Below are 17,280 nucleotides of genomic sequence, written 5' to 3' on the forward strand. Positions count from 1 at the left end.
GCATGAGAAACCTATACACAGGACAGGAAGCCACAGTCCAGACAGAGCGTGGTGAAACAGACTGGTTCCAGATTGGCAAAGGAGTAAGACATACTTTCTCCTTATTTATTCAATTTATATGCTGAACATATATTGAGAGAAGCTGGACTGGAAGAAGATGAGCATGGTTTTAAAGTTGCAGGAAGAATCATAAATAACCTGCACTACGCTGATGACATCACTCTGATAGCTGAAATTTTTATTTATTTATTTTATTTAAAACATTTCTATACCACCCAAGACTTGCATCTCTGGGCAGTTTACAATTAAAAATGTAGATGATCTGCAACATCTTGTAATGAAAGTCAAGGAGCATAGTGAAAAAATGGGACTACAATTAAATGTAAAGAAGACTAAACTAATGACAAGGGATACATCAACCAGCCTCAGAACTGATAATGAAGACACTGAAGTGGTGGATAGCTTCTGCCTTTTAGGATTGACCATCAACAGTAAAAGATCCAGAAGTCACTAAATACTTTGCAGTCTAGCACTTGGTAGGGTTGCAATGAAGGCCGTGGAAAGGATATTTAGATGCCGTGACGTGTCTATACCTACAAAGATTAGAATCGTTCGGACAGTGGTTTTTCCCATGACACTCAATGGATGCGAAAACTGGACTTTGAAGAAGCAAGATAGAAACAGTATTGATGCTTTTGAACTTTGGTGCTGGAGAAGACTTTTGAAGATACCATGAACAGCCAGGAAAACAAACAAATGGATCATAGAACAAATCAATCCAGAATGTTCACTCGAGGCACAAATGACCAGGCTCAAACTATCATACTTGGGACACATTATGTGAAGATCCAGCTCCCTTGAGAAATCCATAATGCTGGGAAAAACTGAAGAAAAGTGAATAGAGGATGACCAGCAGCAATGTGGATGGACTTGATTACTACATCAATGAATGCACCACTGAGAGACCTTAAAGGCCAAGTTGAAGACAGATCTGCTAACCCCTGCTAACTGGGCAAAGAGGCACCTTTCACCGTGGTGATTCTCTTTATTTAGCAGGGGGAGAGTAACTGGCCCTATCCACCCCCAGCACAGTACTTCCAGTGACTGTTGCTGGTGTCTATCTTATGTTTCATTATAGAATGTGAGCCCTTTGCGGACAGGGAGCCATCTTATTTATTTATTATTTCTCTGTGTAAACCGCCCTGAGCTATTTTTGGAATGGCGGTATAGAAATCGAAATCATCATCATCATCATCATCATCATCATCTTGGAGAGAATCTATCTATTCATTCAGTTTCTATACTGCCCTTCCAAAAATGGCTCAGGGTAGTTTACGCAGAGAAATAACAAATAAATAAGATGGATCCCTGTCACCAAAGGGCTCACAATCTAAAAACAAGCCCAAGATAGACAACAGCAACAATCACTGGAGGTATTATGCTGTGGGTGGATAGGGCCAGTTACTCTCCCCCTGAAAAATAAAAAGAATCATTACATTAAAAGGTACCTCTTTGCCCAGTTAGCAGGGGTGGTCGCTAAGAGTCGAAACCAACTTGATGGCACTTATTGAATCAATCTATTTTTTTTAAAAGCAGCTTCCATTTGTGGCAATGGCAGTGGCAGCAGGAACACCACTGCACAGTTGCCTCCTGGCAGCAGCCATTTTTTATCCACATTGGCTTACAGCAATTATATTGTTGTTGTTGTTGTTGTTGTTGTTTACACAGCCAGACAGGTGTTATTGACTGGTTTCTTTTATCCAGACATCGAGTCCTTCCCAAGGACCTGGGATGGCTGAATTTTATTATTAATATTGTTGCTGTTATTATTATAATCATCACAGAATATAGGCTGTTCACAGTAAAGTTGCTTTTTGTAATTGGCTGATGGTGATTTCTGTGGTCCCTATGGTGTTGAGGTGTTCTTCAAGGTGTTTTGGAATTGCACTTAGGCCGCCAGTTACTACTGGGATTATTTTGGTCTTCTTCTGCCACAGCCTTTCAATTTCAATTTGTAGATCTTTGTATTTTGTGATTTTTTTCTATTTCTTTTTCTTTTATTCTGCTGTCACCTGGTATTGCTATGTCGATTATTTTAGCTTGTTTTTCTTTCTTCTTGACTACAGTAATATCTGGTGTATTGTGTGGTAGATGTTTGTCTGTTTGTAGTCGGAAGTCCCATAATATTTTTGCATCTTCATTTTCTACACCTTTTTAAATTTTATGGTCCCACCAATCTTTGGCTACAGGTAGCTTGTATTTTTTGCAGATGTTCCAGTGTATCATCCCTGCTACCTTGTCATGCCTTTGTTTGTAGTCAGTCTGTGTGATTCTTTTACAACAGCTGATTAGGTGGTCCACTGTTTCATCTGGTTCTCTACAAAGGAGGCACTTGCTGTTTGTTGTTGATTTTTCTACTTTTGCTCTTATTGCATATGTTCTTAGTGCCTGTTCTTGTGCAGCCAGTATTAAACCCTCTGTTTCTTTCTTCAAGTTGCCATTCTTAAGCCATTGCCAGGTCTTGGTGATGTTTAATTTTCCAGTTATATATTTTATTATTATTAATTCAATTTCTATACCACCTTTCCAAAAATGACTCAGGGCAGTTTACGCAGAGAAAACAAACAAACAAACAAACAAACAAGACAGATCCCTGTCCCCAAGGGTTCACAATCTAAAAAGAAACATAAGACACACACCAGCAACAGTCACTGGAGGTACTGTGCTGGGGTGGATAGGGCCAGTTACTCTCCCCCTGCTAAATAAAGAGAATCACCACTTTAAAAGGTGCCTCTTTGCCCAGTTAGCAGGGATGATTTAGGAAGTTAAAAAAAGATGTTCAGGGATGATTATGGGTAAGAACAATGGCTCCTACCAGTATTTAGAACTCTCACTGCCACTGCTGCTTGCAGTGGCAAAAAAGTGGTTAAAAGTTAGGAGTTTTTCTTATTTTAAATAATTAAGCTTGAAAACTGATGAGTTATAAAATGATAGAGGATCCTACAAATGAGACTCTAAATGAATAGAATAGGCTGAAAACCAACCAACCATCCATCCATCTTGTGGAGCCACAAGAACAAAAAAATATTTAAAATAAAGTTTTAAAATCCTAATTTTAAAAGATTACAAGTGTAGACGTTCACATATTTATATACATTTAGTATATACATCTATATAAAGGTAAAGTGTGCCGTCAAGTCGATTTCAACTCCTGACGCCCGCAGGATACTTAATTACCTCCATTTTTAAAAATTCAACTTAAAAATTTAAAATCTTATATAAACTTTGAGTTTTTAATTTAAAAATCATTGATTTTTATTTACCCTTGTGAAGATAACGTTTCTGTAATAATAGCTGCAATCTTGGTACAACAGGTGATTCCAAAAGGTGGTGAAAACAGGGAAAACCGAAAGCCCATTCGCAAGGGTAAATAAGCAGTTCTGGTAAGAACTAATCCACCTATTTTATGTGTGGCCACCATCTTAGATTGGGGTGCATTATGTCATCACAAACCACACCGTTCAGGTGTCCCTATGTGGCACAACATCTGTACCAAATTTGGTGCAAATCGGTTCAGGCATTGCAAAGTTGTTAGTGGGGGACACACACACATGGACAGCAAAGTCATCTCATAAGGGTACTTTCCTTGTGGAAAGTAGGCTAATAAACATCAATGATTTTTTAAATGTTTAAATCAAAAACTCAAAGTTTACATGTTCAAGTTGCATATGAGCAGAGCACCCCACTGATGAGAGGGATGTCCATCGGGGGTGGGGTGGGGGGGTGGCAGGAAACACTGTAGCACAGATCAGAAAATGTAATGGGCAACTGGATCAGGTGGGATTGTCATACCACTTTATATGTAATGGGAAAGAGGAAATGACTCAAGACACCCCACAGCAGCCTTTATCTAGAATAGATGTAGCCAGTGGAATAGTTTGCTCTCTTCTGCATATATGCTGCTTGAATAACAATCTGATTAATAGAATGCAGGACTTTTTCAATCATTGTTCCATAGCTGCTGAGACCTTTGTGTCAGGTGCCCTCTCTACTGAAGGAATTTTCCAGCTAAGTAAGTGGCTGTCCTGCATCATTTTCCAAAGGGAAATGCTGCAAAGATGTCTAAAACTACATGATTTCTGCACTTGCTTAATGTGTTCCAAATTATGTTTTAATACTAATATATTGATTATACTTCCTAACAGATGAAGGTCTTTTGTTCTTCTCCAGTATCTACTGCAAATACATTTCCTTTGTCTTTAAAAATGTTGCTCATTTTGCAGATAAGGGGAAATAAGCAAGGAGCACAGTAGTATTTTTGAAGTATACAGTTAAGGTACTTGGTTGGTAATTTGCAACACTGGTATACAACATACCTTTTAGCAAGGCTATTTATTTCTCGGGGAGAATGCTACGGTACTTACGATAAAGGCCTCTGTTGGACCTCTTCATCAATAGCAAACCTTTAAGCACAGCACATCTCATAAATAGGAGTTCCACTAACACAGACTTCAAAAGGATAGAATCTGATAATTCAAAAATGGAGCTATATTAAGTGTTCCAGCAGTCCATCCATAAAAGCAGCCTTATATTCCAAACGCCTTCTCTGTGCAGCATGACAGCCTATTAGAATAATAGCAGGGAAAGCATAATTACAAGTAATCATAGACAGGAAAAGAGCTAGTTGTTTTTGTAGAGTAAAATGCCTTCCTGAACCTGGCAGAAAATGCAACACTAGTTCTAATAGAGAGGGCAGGTAACCATAGAAAATAATCACCACACAAATCCCGAACTATTTCCTCCTATTTATTTTATTTAAAATAAAACCTTTATATGTCTTAGTCTACTTCCCATAAAATAACTTAATTTGCCCCCCTCATCTGTACTTAGATTGTAAATTCGACCAATCACTGTTTTATTAATAATAATCATGATGGTAATTTATTCCCCACTAACCCCATAGCCTCAGGACACCTTACAGTATCTGGAGATATAGACATACTGATAAGTAAAGACCCACAATGTGTCATGGAAATTAATGGGGTATACATGACTCCCAAGCACTGGAGAGCCATGTTGGTGGTTCAGTGGGAGAGATTTCAGGGGTAGTCCACCTTTTTCCATAAACCCTCACTCCTCTTTGACTTGTCAGTTCATCAATCATGGTTTATATCTACAACAAAAAAGAAATGTTATCAGCAACAGTAACAATGAAAAAATTCTCCCACCCACACACCATCAATTAATCAATGCAGAACTGATTCATTTATCACCCACACCCTGAAAAATACCAATTCTGTTATATGCATATTTATTGATCTTCAAAATGAAAATCTATCTGTCTGTTGATTGATCGATCGATCTTTCAATCTATTCTATTTATTTATTTAGCTAGCTAGCTAAATTTGCATACATGACACTTTACAAGTACAGGGACCCTGTTCCAGCAGGCTCACAATCTAAAATTGACACAAGGGAGAAAGCAGAGGAAGGGGAGGGATAAACTGGGCAAAAAGAATCCTAATAGGAGGTGGCCTGATGGAGTTGTCTTCCTCCCTTGCTGATGCCGCTGGTGGCTCTCGATGCTTCTATAACATAACACTGCTGGATTGATAGCACATTAGGGTCCTGTTAGGACTCTAAGGGACCATAATATAATAAATGATTATATATACCATAAATTAAGAAGCTTGGGCCTCACTCCCTCACTGACATGAAACTCCCAGACCAAACCACGAAAGATAGAACCATGCAATTTTACTCCACCCACAGTACCAGGTGGGGGGGAGGCGATTAAACCATTAAAATGCAGGAAAACTATCGGATTGGAAAAGCCTAGGAAATTATACCTTCCTACAAACTTTGGCCCTTTTCTTGGGTACTTTTAGAGACAGAAGGTCTGGACTTTCACGGAGTGAAAGCTAAATTGTTTCCGTTCATTGCATTTCAATCCATCCCGGATTTCCACAGAACTTGCTTGAGAAATTGAAAAACACGAAAAATTTCGCACTAGATATTGTCACTCATCTGTTTCATTCAACCTCATAGAAGCCTCCTTTAGAATTTTTCAGAGTTCTTGGCAGCAACACTATTACATCCTCAAAACACAACAAAAAACACCAGCTCTTCCAGTCATTAACTAACAAAGAACAAAGGGAGAGTGCATGGTCACTTTGTGGTACGAGAGGAACGCTTTCAAACTGCAAGCCCCTTAACTAATATACAATACAAGAACACAACAATTATAAACCCCCAAACACCTCAGTTCTAATTTATCCTATACCACCTACTAATTGGCCAGACTTCTTGAAAACATCCTGGCCAATGCCCCACAACGTTTTAAAAGAAAAAAATGGATAAAAAGTGAAAGGGAGAGATAAGGGAAGGAATGTGTATGGCCAAGCTAAGATCCAAGTCCAAGGCTGCAGCATAGTTTCTTTTGGCTTTTATTCCAAAAATGAGGCATGTCTCACAATCAGTGCGACCCGCTTTTGCCACTATTGCGGGGAGAGTGGGCTAAGCCCGCTCTCCCCACAGACGATCATGGCGGGAGCCCTGGGTGGCCGGATCGGCTCCCCACATGATTGCTGGCTCCATGAGAGGCCGCACGGCCCCCAGAAACTCCAGTATGCCCTGCGCGAGCGTGCAGGGAATACTGGGGAGATCCCTAGAGCCAGGAAGCGGCTTTTTGCCTCCCATCCGGGGGTCTACCCATGAGTAGCCACAGCGCAGAGCCATGCCATGGCTATTCACAATCAGGCAGCCCAGGTTTGTAGAGCGCTCGCTCCACAAACCCAGGCTAAGGAGAGGGCTACTAAAGTGGGCTAGCCACTCGTAAACCACCGGGCTCGCCTGCAAGCCCGGTGGTTTACACAATCAGGCAAAATCGGGCTAGGCTACAATCAGGCAAAATCGGGCTAGGGGAGCCTAGCCTGATTTTGCCTGATCGTGAGAATAGCCCCAATGTCTTCAAAGTCTCATAATGCTTATCCAGGGTTTCACAACTACTGTACACATTTTATTTTATTCTTAAACCCAATGCAATATTGTAGTGTTTGTTTGTTTGTTTAAATGAATTATTTGCTTCCTCTGCCTTTCAGCTGCAATACCTCAAAAGGCGACTTACATTAAACAAAAACCACCCACAAATAAAACATAAGTTTAAAAAAAGAGCTTTGTAGCTTTCCATTGTTGGAAAACTATGGGTTTAGTCTCTAAAAGCCACTCCACAGTTCCATTCTTCCTCATCAAGTCCAACAGTTGGAAAACAGCCTACAAGCAAATGACTTGACGATTAAAAAAAAAAAAAAAACCTTATACAGGGTGACAGAATCAGTTAATGGTGCTTTCTCTTTCATGCCAGAATATATATTCAAAAACAGTCAGATAGAGTAACTTCCATATATTCTAAAGCACTGTATCCTTTTTGCTGTTTACAACAGCTAACCTTGAATTTGAAGATGTGCACATACTTCTCATGCTTTCATTTAGTGTTGGTTTTAGCCATTAATTGGAGTCCATGCCAACACCATACGGTAGTTCTCATATTTCCAAATACATGAGAAGGCTCTGAGGGAGAAGCCCCAATCATTATTAGGGAGATACATTTTGGCTAGAACACATTCCTTCTGTTTCTGCTTTTAGTAGACCAAGTAAAGGCAAAACTTGTCCTGTCCAAAAATCAGAAATCCATGAGGCACGGCAGGGCAGGGAATTATGGGGTGGGAATTATGGGGTGCAGCACCCCAGAGATGGAATGGGATCTTTTAAAAGTTCAGGGGACTACTACTCCCAGACTCGGCCTCCCTGCCAGGAGATCAGAGAGATTTAAAGGGACAGTGCTCTGGCGAGTCCTTGGTTCCGGAATCTTCTAGCTGGCAGACTTAAGCTCTGGCTTGGTGTCAGTACTTGGGCTTGGGCTTGTTTTCCCCAACCAGATAGCTCTCCCTTCTCCAGAGTCAGAGTCTGCACTACTGCTAAGGGCTGGGGTCATGCCAAAATGATGCAATACATTAAATACATAGATTAGCCCTGCCAGTGTGAGGTGCCATTTATCAGGATTGGGGTTGCCACACACAGGGAGGGTGCATCCAACACTTTTCTCCACACAATGTTCCCAGTGAAGATTACCCCTTCCCCAAAGCTGCCATTTGTGGTGTTTTTGCTTAATCCATTCCTTGATCCAGGCCAGCTTTTGAATGGCGCTTTAGTTACTTGTATTCCAGTCCTTGTGTAGAGGAGGGGCTAACTGCCTGATATAGGTGTTTCCCATAGTCTGGGAAACATACCAGCAGGGATTCAAACTGGCAACCTCTAGCTTGCTAGTCAGGTCATTTCACCGCTGCGCCATTAGGTAGCTTGTCTCTCTGTACATAATATCTATTCCATTAAACTATTAATATTCCTGATTCAACCTCACTGCCTTGTCATTGCATTGCACAACTCTTTCCCCTGGATTCTACACTGCACCAATGGGAGTTTCCCTCCTAAGGCTAACATTACCTTCCAAGGGGAAGGGCATTTTCATTGGTCCCGAAGCAATGGAAAGGATTAAATATTCCCTCCCTGCGGGCTATGGTCCCCTCTCAGCTACAATTTAAGTTTTTTTAAAAAAATAAAAGCATGTGCAGGACCAAACTATGCAGTCCATGTTATGTGTCATTTGGTCTTATAAACACCCTTTCTTTGCAGTAGATGTTCTTTGTTCAACATCTCATTGTTGAGATTTTCAAGCTGGAAAATAACCATATCGCTAGCTGTGCTGTAGTTTCCAGAACAATAGGCCTCTCCAACCTATTGTTTAACTAGCTATTCCTATTTAATGTGTCTTTTGACACTGTAGCTTGCTATGGAAAACACCATTATGCAAGCATTTTTGTAAGAGGCTGGAACTTCACACTCCCAAAGGTAGTTTGTGGTGGTAATATGTGCAGTGTATTAGATAGCCTGCCACATCTAGGATGGAATATTCCGGAAGATCTTTCTGGAAGAGTTGTTTGATACTTTGCAGTCTTGTTTGGATAGTTTAGTGATGATGAACATGTCCCTAATGTTCAAGCAAGCAGCACAGAGATGGGGATTGGAAGGTGTTTTGGAGTAATGTGAAAGGGTAAATTTTAATTTTAATTAAAAGGGGACAAAAGAATGTTAATATGCACAGAATCACTACAGTAATATGAAACAGTAAGTAATAAAACATATATAATTTAATTCATCACTCTACTGCCAGTTCTTCAATAGAGCATGAGGTATCCCCCAATAATACATACCTTCTAAGACTAAGAAGAAAAACCTGTAGATACCCTACCCTCGTCCACCTGCCCAAATCCCAGGAATGTACATATGAAGAAAGCATATGAATATATGTACTATTAAAGAAAGCTAAGCCTCAGATGCCAAAGATACCCACACAGGCAGAGCTCGTGTGTGGAAGTCCTGTGTTCGTCCCTGGCATGTGGGCTCCACCCACCCACCCACAGTGGTGGAGGCTCAGGAGCAGTATGTGCTTTGTACAGACCTCTCCACTCAGCCTCTGCCATCTCTTCTGCCCACTTGCCTCCACTTCCACCCACTGCTGCCTCTCTCCTCTTCCTGATCATGTGCTGCCTCTTTCCCTCTCCTCCTTAACCTCCTCTTACCACATCCATGCTGCTTGCAAGCACTTCCTGCTTCCAAGTACAGGAGTGGTGGAGGAGGCAGGAGGCGAGAGGGCACAAGTAGAGGGGGTCAGTGGAAGCTGGGTGAGTGCAAAGGAATGGGAACTACAGCAGCAGCCGCCACCTGTTAACCAGCTGGAGGTGAGAAGGGTGAGGGGCACAGCCCCAAGGGGCAGAAGGGCCCTAAGGGGCAAATGAGCTTGTATTCTGGGGATACCCTGGAACACTGGTAGTTACACCCCTGGATACCCAGCTTCTTGAACACTAATGAAATATATATTTAACCAATTTTTTATGAAAAACAATTTCACAAATACGTATTCATTTTTTTTAAGGAAGAAAAGGAATTGAAACCTATGTAATCAATTGTAATATTGAGTTAAAATGCTTTAAGCAAACAGACTAATTAATTTCAGAATTGATTGGTTTGCAAATATGAATGAAATACAATTAGACAGTAAAATTAAACTATATGCAATTTATTTATTTAGACTGGTAAATGTTCTAATGGGAAAAAGAAAAATATCCCACAGTTCATTAAAATTATAAATAGTTCAGGAAAATTATATTCTGTTCCTCCATTCTTCTCCGCAAACCAACCATTTCTTAAAACCAGTCAGACTGTTCTCTGGGGTAACCTGGAGAGACCATATTATGCCTGTCTTAAAACAGCTGCACTGGCTGCCGATACGTTTCCGGGCGAAATACTAAGTGCTGATTATTACCTTTAAAGCTCTGAACGGCTTGAGTCGAGGCTACCTTAGAGAGCACTTTCTTCGGTATGATCCCCATCACTTGTTGAGGTCATCTTGCCACCAGTACATCTGGTGGCGACTCAGAACCAGGCCTTTTCTGTAGCTGCTCCTGGCCTATGGAATGCACTCTCAGCAGATATCCACAGTTTAGGCTCGCTGTTGGCCTTTAAGAGAGCCCTAAAAACTTACTTGTTTTTAGGCCTGGCCTTTCAAGGTTTTTAAATTGTTTTTTTTAAGTATTTTAATTAGTTTTAAATAGTTTTTAATTATTTTTAAATTGTTTTTATAAAGTTTTTAGTGTTTTAAATGGTGTGTGATTTTATGTCTTTTTGAATTTGTTGTACACTGCCCAGAGCCTTTGGATGGGGCAGTTTATAAACGTAATAAATGTAATAAATAAATAAATAAATAAATCAAGACTTTAAAAAGGGAGAATTTGCAAGACCTTTAAAATAAGACTCTTAAATAAGAAGTCCATGAGTCAGTACACAGAGAAGTCAAACTTTCATCCTTTTTAAAAAAAAATTGAGTATGATGCATTGATAGCTAAAACACCTAATAATAAACAATCCAAGTTCCCTTTTAGATTTAAAAAACCTAATAATAAGCAATCCTGGTTACCATTTAGAGGTGGTGGTGGTTGTTTTTTCCCATTTCTATCTCTGTTTTGATATTTTTACAGTCATTTATTTATTCTTGCCCCCTTTTCAGCCTTAATGTTGTGCTTCTGGTTTTCCTTTCTCTGGCAACTGTTCAGATTTCCAATTATGGAAATATGGCAAGTTACCAGGCTCCACTTCACACTTTAAGAATTGCTTAGTTGAGCTTAGCAAAGAAGCACCAGTCTTAATAGCCTCTTTCTTTCCTTATATGTTCAATTTACATTACACCCTTCCTATCTAATCTGCTCTTCTATGTCTGTGTGGCTGGCATATAGAAAAGCAATAAGCAGAATACAGTGCCAAGAACCAAAAGCCAGTGAGTCATTTTTTGGATTGCCTTCTGTAGAAGCAAACGGTGGACGATTGTGGATTGTTCACCATTTGTTTGTACAAAAGACAATCTGAAAATGAATGAAAAGGATCGTTGTGGACTGGTAGTCCAGAACTCAGAATTATCCAAGTCCGTGATGTGCTTATTTATCAGCACTGACAGAAGATTAATTCAACCCTGCAAGTAAGTCTCCGAATGTACCAGCCCATCTTACATTGATAACTTGAAAGGAAATAAGCACCTGCCTTCTCATTTTCAAAAGTGTTCCCTTCTAGGTCACCAGGAGGGGCTTCTTAGGCAGTGCACACTTGCAGCAGAATGCGGTGGCAGAATGGAGTACCCCAATTCAAGCAGAGGATCACATTTGTACATGTTTCCCTACAAACAAAAAACCAGCATGATAGGCAAAGAACAGAAGAGAATTCTCATCCCAGAGAGACAGAGAAAGAGACAGAGATACATATGATACATGTACTGTATCTCCTATTACAAAAAGTTTCAAAAAGTTTGAAGGCTTTTTAATTTTTTTTAAAAAAACCCAATATGCTAGAATTTTAAAAAAACAATATGCTAGAATTTTTTATTTTTTTTTGCAGGGAGTTTATTATGTGAGGAAAGCATTCTAAAGCAGTATCCAACCATTTCATTATCTCAGGACTTATCCACCTCATTCTGTTGTTGTAAAGATAAGGCCTTGTTTGTCACAGGTAAGTATTTAGATGAGTGGAAATTTATAAGCTTGGGAAAAGAAAGGTATCAGTGCTAAAGCAGGCCCTGATTTGTCGGTCCCTGATTTCCAAGAGGGTCGGGGTGCTAGGACCCGTGAAAGGGCCTTTTCGGTTGCTGCCCCAACCCTTTGGAACTCTCTTCCCTTTAGCCCTTTAGATTCATTTAGCCCCTTCCTTACTGATTTTTAAATCTCTATTGAAGACTTTTCTTTTTCGCAAGGCTTTTGCCCTGTAGTTTACCTATCTGCTTGTTCTTTTTTGTTAGTTACTTTAGTTTTTAACTTAGAATGTAATTTTTAATCTTGTCTTGTTTTGCATATTTTTGTGCACCGCCCGGAGTCTTCGGAGTGGGTGGTATACTAAATGTTTCAAATAAATAAATAACCCTTCAGGGCCTTTCCATATGGAAACCCTGCCCTCTAGTTTCACATGTCTGGTGTGTCAGTAACATGCACTCTATACATGTTTAAAGCATGTATCCTTTATTCTTGCTTTTAGAGCCTTGATACTGATCAGTATGGACACTGTTGCACTGACTCTTGGGAAATACAAAACAAAACAGAGTTGGATTACAGTGTTATTTAATTTAATTTATTTATTTATTTATTTTTACATTTCTATACCGCCTTTCGTTAAAAAACAACCCCAAGGCGGTTTACAAAAATTAAAACATACAATAAAAAAGCAATAAAAACATCAAGCTAAAAACATATAAAAACAGGCATAAAAACAATACAACAGATAATACAATACAACAGTGTTACCCAAGCATATAAAACAAAAAGGGTGCAATATCTTTTATATGTAATACATGAAGTTGTTTTTTGTTTGTTTTTAAGGAGGGACAATACCTCTTGTCCCATGGCTATGCATGAGGAGCTTCAGTACCCTGTTCACCTCAGTAAACTCACTTCAGCCCAACTCTTATTAAAGTTCTCCTTGTACATTATTGCCAACATACAGGCAAACTTAAACTCTGATTTGATCCACCGATATAGACTTTTGTTCTGCATCCATCACTTAGCAGCTGGGTGAGGCAGAATAAAAAGGAAGCAATGATGTAGTCATCATTGAATGTGGGGGGATGTCCCTCAGCCACTGATATCTAGAGGCCTCCTGGGGCTCCCCTCACTTCCCCATGACACCCCTCGCCCGCCCGCCCCCAGGGCACCTAGCTGGTGATTGACGTGCCCACCAGGGCCATTCCCAGACAGCAGATGTACGTTGAAGTACCCCGGGAGAGGTGTGTGTGCATTCACACATTGAGAGGAATTACCTTAAAGACCCTGTGAGGCATTGCGGAGTGCTCCATACACAATCTGGGTTTTCCCTGGTGCATTGGAGCTCAGCCCAAATTATTCACATGCTAAAAAGTTTCACTTTCTGCAATGGCAGATAGTTGGGGATAGTTCAAAGTACCCTAACGTTTCCTTTGAGATGTGTAGGGCTATCATGATAGAGCAGTGACCTTTTTTCTTTTTTCTTTTGCAATTTTTAGTTATTTATTTTGCTGGGTGATCTTGCAGAACACCCAGCAAGACCACCATCTCTGCCAAGTTAGTGGTTTTCCACAAGTTGAAACCAGGTTGTGGGGGAGGGGAATTAGATAAAATAAATAAAAATAAAAGAGAAAGAAAAAAGGGGTCTGTCTGTCCGCCCGCCCACCTCTGTGCTTCTCTGTCCATGTGGCTGGTTTGGTTTGCTCTCTCCACTTCCTCTACAGTAGCTTTTTTGCCAGGAGGGCAGGTGGGGAGTGGTGGAAGGCCACCAGCTGGGTGATCTTGTGGAACACCAAGTTGGGGGGGGGATCCATTGGTACAAATGAAAATTTCCATCCATAACTGATCGTGTTATTTATTTAGTTAGATTTATATGTCGCCCTACTCCCATAGGACTCAGGGCGGCTTACAAGCAATAACATACACAGCAACACAATTCCATAAAAATATATCTTACATAACCTCATAAACCACAAACCCATACAATTCTCATTCCACATGACATAATAACCGTGGATTACAGGATCACTCGAAGACCAGCTATCTCAGTGACTGAACACCCGGCGGAACATTTCAGTCTTACATGCTTTACAAAAGGCCAACAGATCATGGAGAGCTCTGATATTATCCGGGAGACCATTCCATGGAGTCAGGGCCACCACTGAGAAGGCTCTTGCTCTCGTTGATTGCAATTTAAGATCCCTAGGGCCTGGGATCACCAAGGCATTACTTGTGGCTGATCGCAGGACCCGGCGAGGGACATACTGTATCAGACAAGGCAGTCTTGGAGGTATGGAGGGCCCATACCGTGTAGGGCTTTAAATGTTAAGGTTAATACCTTAAACTTAACCTGGGACTCAACCAGAAACCCGTGCAACTGAATGAGCAAAGGTGTCACATGTGCTTGCCAAGGCCCCTTAGTAAGGACATTGGCCACTGCATTCTGCACCAGTTGCAATCTCTGAGTTAGGTGCAGTGGCAGTCCCACATAAAGCGAGTTGCAATAATCTAACCGTTGCATGGATCACAGTGGCCAAGTTGCATGGATCACAGTGGGCACAGATAGGGGGCCAGCCGCCATATTTGGCATAACTGAAAAAAGGCCTTTCGAGCAACCTCCAACCATATTCAAAGAGGCATCAAGAATCATGCCCAGGCTCTTCACAGTAGGCTGAGGCATCAAACAAGCACTATCAAGGGTCATAATTGAAAACTCCTCCCTGACCTCTTCGGGCCCAGCCACAGAACTTCAGTCTTACCCTGATTAAGCTGTAGACGACTTTGCCTCAGCCAATCTGTGACCGCCTCCAAATACCTGGTCAGCTGGGCTATGGTGTTCTCAGCCCTGCCATCTATCAGCAGAAAAAGCTGGGTGTCATCTGCATATTGGTGGCACCCTAGCCCAAAACTCCTCACCAGCTTTGCTAATGGCCGCATATAAATATTTTTATTTATTTTTTATTTATTTATTTATCAAATTTGTATACCGCCCCAAACCTTCGTCTCTGGGCAGTTTACAATAACATAAAACCAGTAGGGATGTGCACGGTCCGGCCCAGTCCGGACCGGCACCGACGGGGGGCCCTTTCTTTTAGGGCGGGAGGGCTTGCTTACCCCTCCTGCCTCTTCGGCCCCCTCCAGCGCCCGTATTTAACTTAAAAGCGGGGCGCCGGAAACCAGCCGCCCCCACCGCCGCTACCGCTGCCCCCCCGAGCAGATTAACAATTAAGGGTGCCCCTGCCATCGCCCGCCCGCCAGCCAGCCAGCCCTCCCTCCCAGCTGCCCGCCTGCCCGAGTGTGTCCTTACCCAATGCTTGAAGTAAACGAGAGGAGCTACCGAACGGAGCTCCTCTCGTTAGCAAGGCCTCCAGAAGACTGAACGCGCTTTGCGCGCACCGCAAAGGACACCGGAGGCCCGGTCTACCCGCCGGGAAAAGGCCGGGTAGACCGGGCCTCCGATCGTTAAATACGGGCGCTGGAGGGGGCCTCCTTTTAAGTTAAATACAGGCGCTGGAGGGGGCCGAAGAGGCGGGAGGGGTAAGCAAGCCCTCCCACCCTTAAAGTCATACCCCCCACCCAGACCCGAACCACCAAGAGCCGAACCGGTCCGGCAGTTCGGCCATTCCTTAGAATGGCCGCCGGACCGGTTCGGACTCACCACTAAAAACGAGCTAAAAACATATACAAGAACTTTAAAACAATTTTAAAATAACCAAAAATTAAAATCCAAAAATATTAGGAAGCTGAGAAAACTTGGGCGAAAAGATGGGTTTTCAGGTGTTTTTTGAAAATTGCCAGAGATGGGGAGGATCATATCTCAGCAGAGAGCGCATTCCACAATCTCAGGGCAGCGATGGAGAAGCGACCACAATCTCGGGGCAGCGACCGATATTGAACAGCAAGGGCGAGAGAATAGCCCCCTGGGGGACACCACATGTTAGTACCTGACGTGAAGACCTCTCATCGCCCATTGCCACCCTATATCCCCAGTCTTGTAGGAAAAAACGCAGCCACAACAAAGTCGTGCCTCGAATCCCAGCATCAGCTACGCGGTGGACCAGAATATCATGATTTTTATTATTTTCTGATTTAAAAATATGATTTTTAGCCTTTTAAGCTTTTATTGAGATGCTTCTTTCTGCGTTTATCTCATTGCATAAGACATAGTGCCTTTATAAGCTATGTAGTTAGTAGTTTTATTATACCAGCTTTTTATAAATATATAACACAATTTTATTGTATGGTAGTAATTGGTTAATAGTGATATTTTAGATTGTGAAGTATTTTCCATGCCCTTGTATGCTTTTTATTCTTGTGCTGGTCTGGGACCGTAATAAAGATTGATTGACTGAACTGAAAATTTCTCACTCAAAAGTCCTAGGAGAAGAGTGCCATTTTTAATTGAGGGCTTATGTGAGGGAGAGGGTTCTATGTTGCTGTTGCCATTCAGCGGTGGTGTTGCAAGTCGGTGGTCTTGCAGAAGACCCCATAAAAACAAGCTATTGGCCAGAAGGGAACTGAGAAAGACCCTGTGGCAAGCAGTAAAAATGGTCCATGGGGAAAATCTGAAAGGAACAGAGGGTTCCCTTTTTGAATGATTTTCAAAAAGGGAACTGGGGTGATCCGGGAAATTACAGGCCAGTTAGCCTAACATCCATTCCAGGCAAATTGATGGAAAGCATCCTCAAGGATAAAATTGTAAAGCACATAGAAGGACAGGCCATGCTGAGAGTGAACCAGCATGGCTTCCGCAAAGGTAAATCTTGCTTCACAAACCTTTTGGAGTTCTTTGAGAGTGTCAACAAGTGTGTGGATCAAGGTGATCCAGTTGAAATAGTATACCTGGACTTCCAAAAAGCTTTTGACAAAGTTCCTAATCAAAGACTCCTGAGGAAACTTAGCGGTCATGGGATAAAGGGACAAGTACATGTGTGGATTGCTAACTGGTTGAAAGACAGGAAACGGAGTGTAGGTATAAATGGAGAGTTTTCACCATGGAGGGAAGTAAGAAGTGGGGTCCCCCAGGGATCTGTACTGGAGCCGGTGCTTTTTAATTTATTCATAAATGATCTAGAAGCAGAGGTAAGCAGCAAGGTGGCAAGATTTGCAGATGATACCAAACTCCTTCGGGTAGTAAAATCCAAAACGG

General features: G+C 41.6%; 1 long non-coding RNA gene across 3 annotated transcripts in view; it reads right to left on the reverse strand.

Annotated features, from left to right (window-relative positions):
• Positions 1-7,815, reverse strand: part of LOC128352296 (uncharacterized) — a 34,182-nt gene extending 26,367 nt beyond the window's left edge. Inside the window, exons 1-3 of one of the 3 annotated variants that reach the window (XR_008320308.1) lie at positions 7,448-7,815; positions 5,021-5,173; positions 4,425-4,623 (exon numbers count right to left, since the gene is read on the reverse strand). This is a non-coding gene — a long non-coding RNA (uncharacterized LOC128352296). Of the gene's footprint in view, positions 1-3,167; positions 4,624-4,793; positions 5,174-7,447 lie in introns of those variants that run through there. The other 2 variants (XR_008320307.1, XR_008320306.1) reach the window with 2 other exon arrangements.
• Between the last annotated feature and the right edge of the window lie 9,465 nt (positions 7,816-17,280).

The sequence above is a fragment of the Hemicordylus capensis genome, chromosome 3 (assembly GCF_027244095.1).
Source record: "Hemicordylus capensis ecotype Gifberg chromosome 3, rHemCap1.1.pri, whole genome shotgun sequence".
NCBI classification, from domain to species: Eukaryota; Metazoa; Chordata; class Lepidosauria; order Squamata; family Cordylidae; genus Hemicordylus; species Hemicordylus capensis.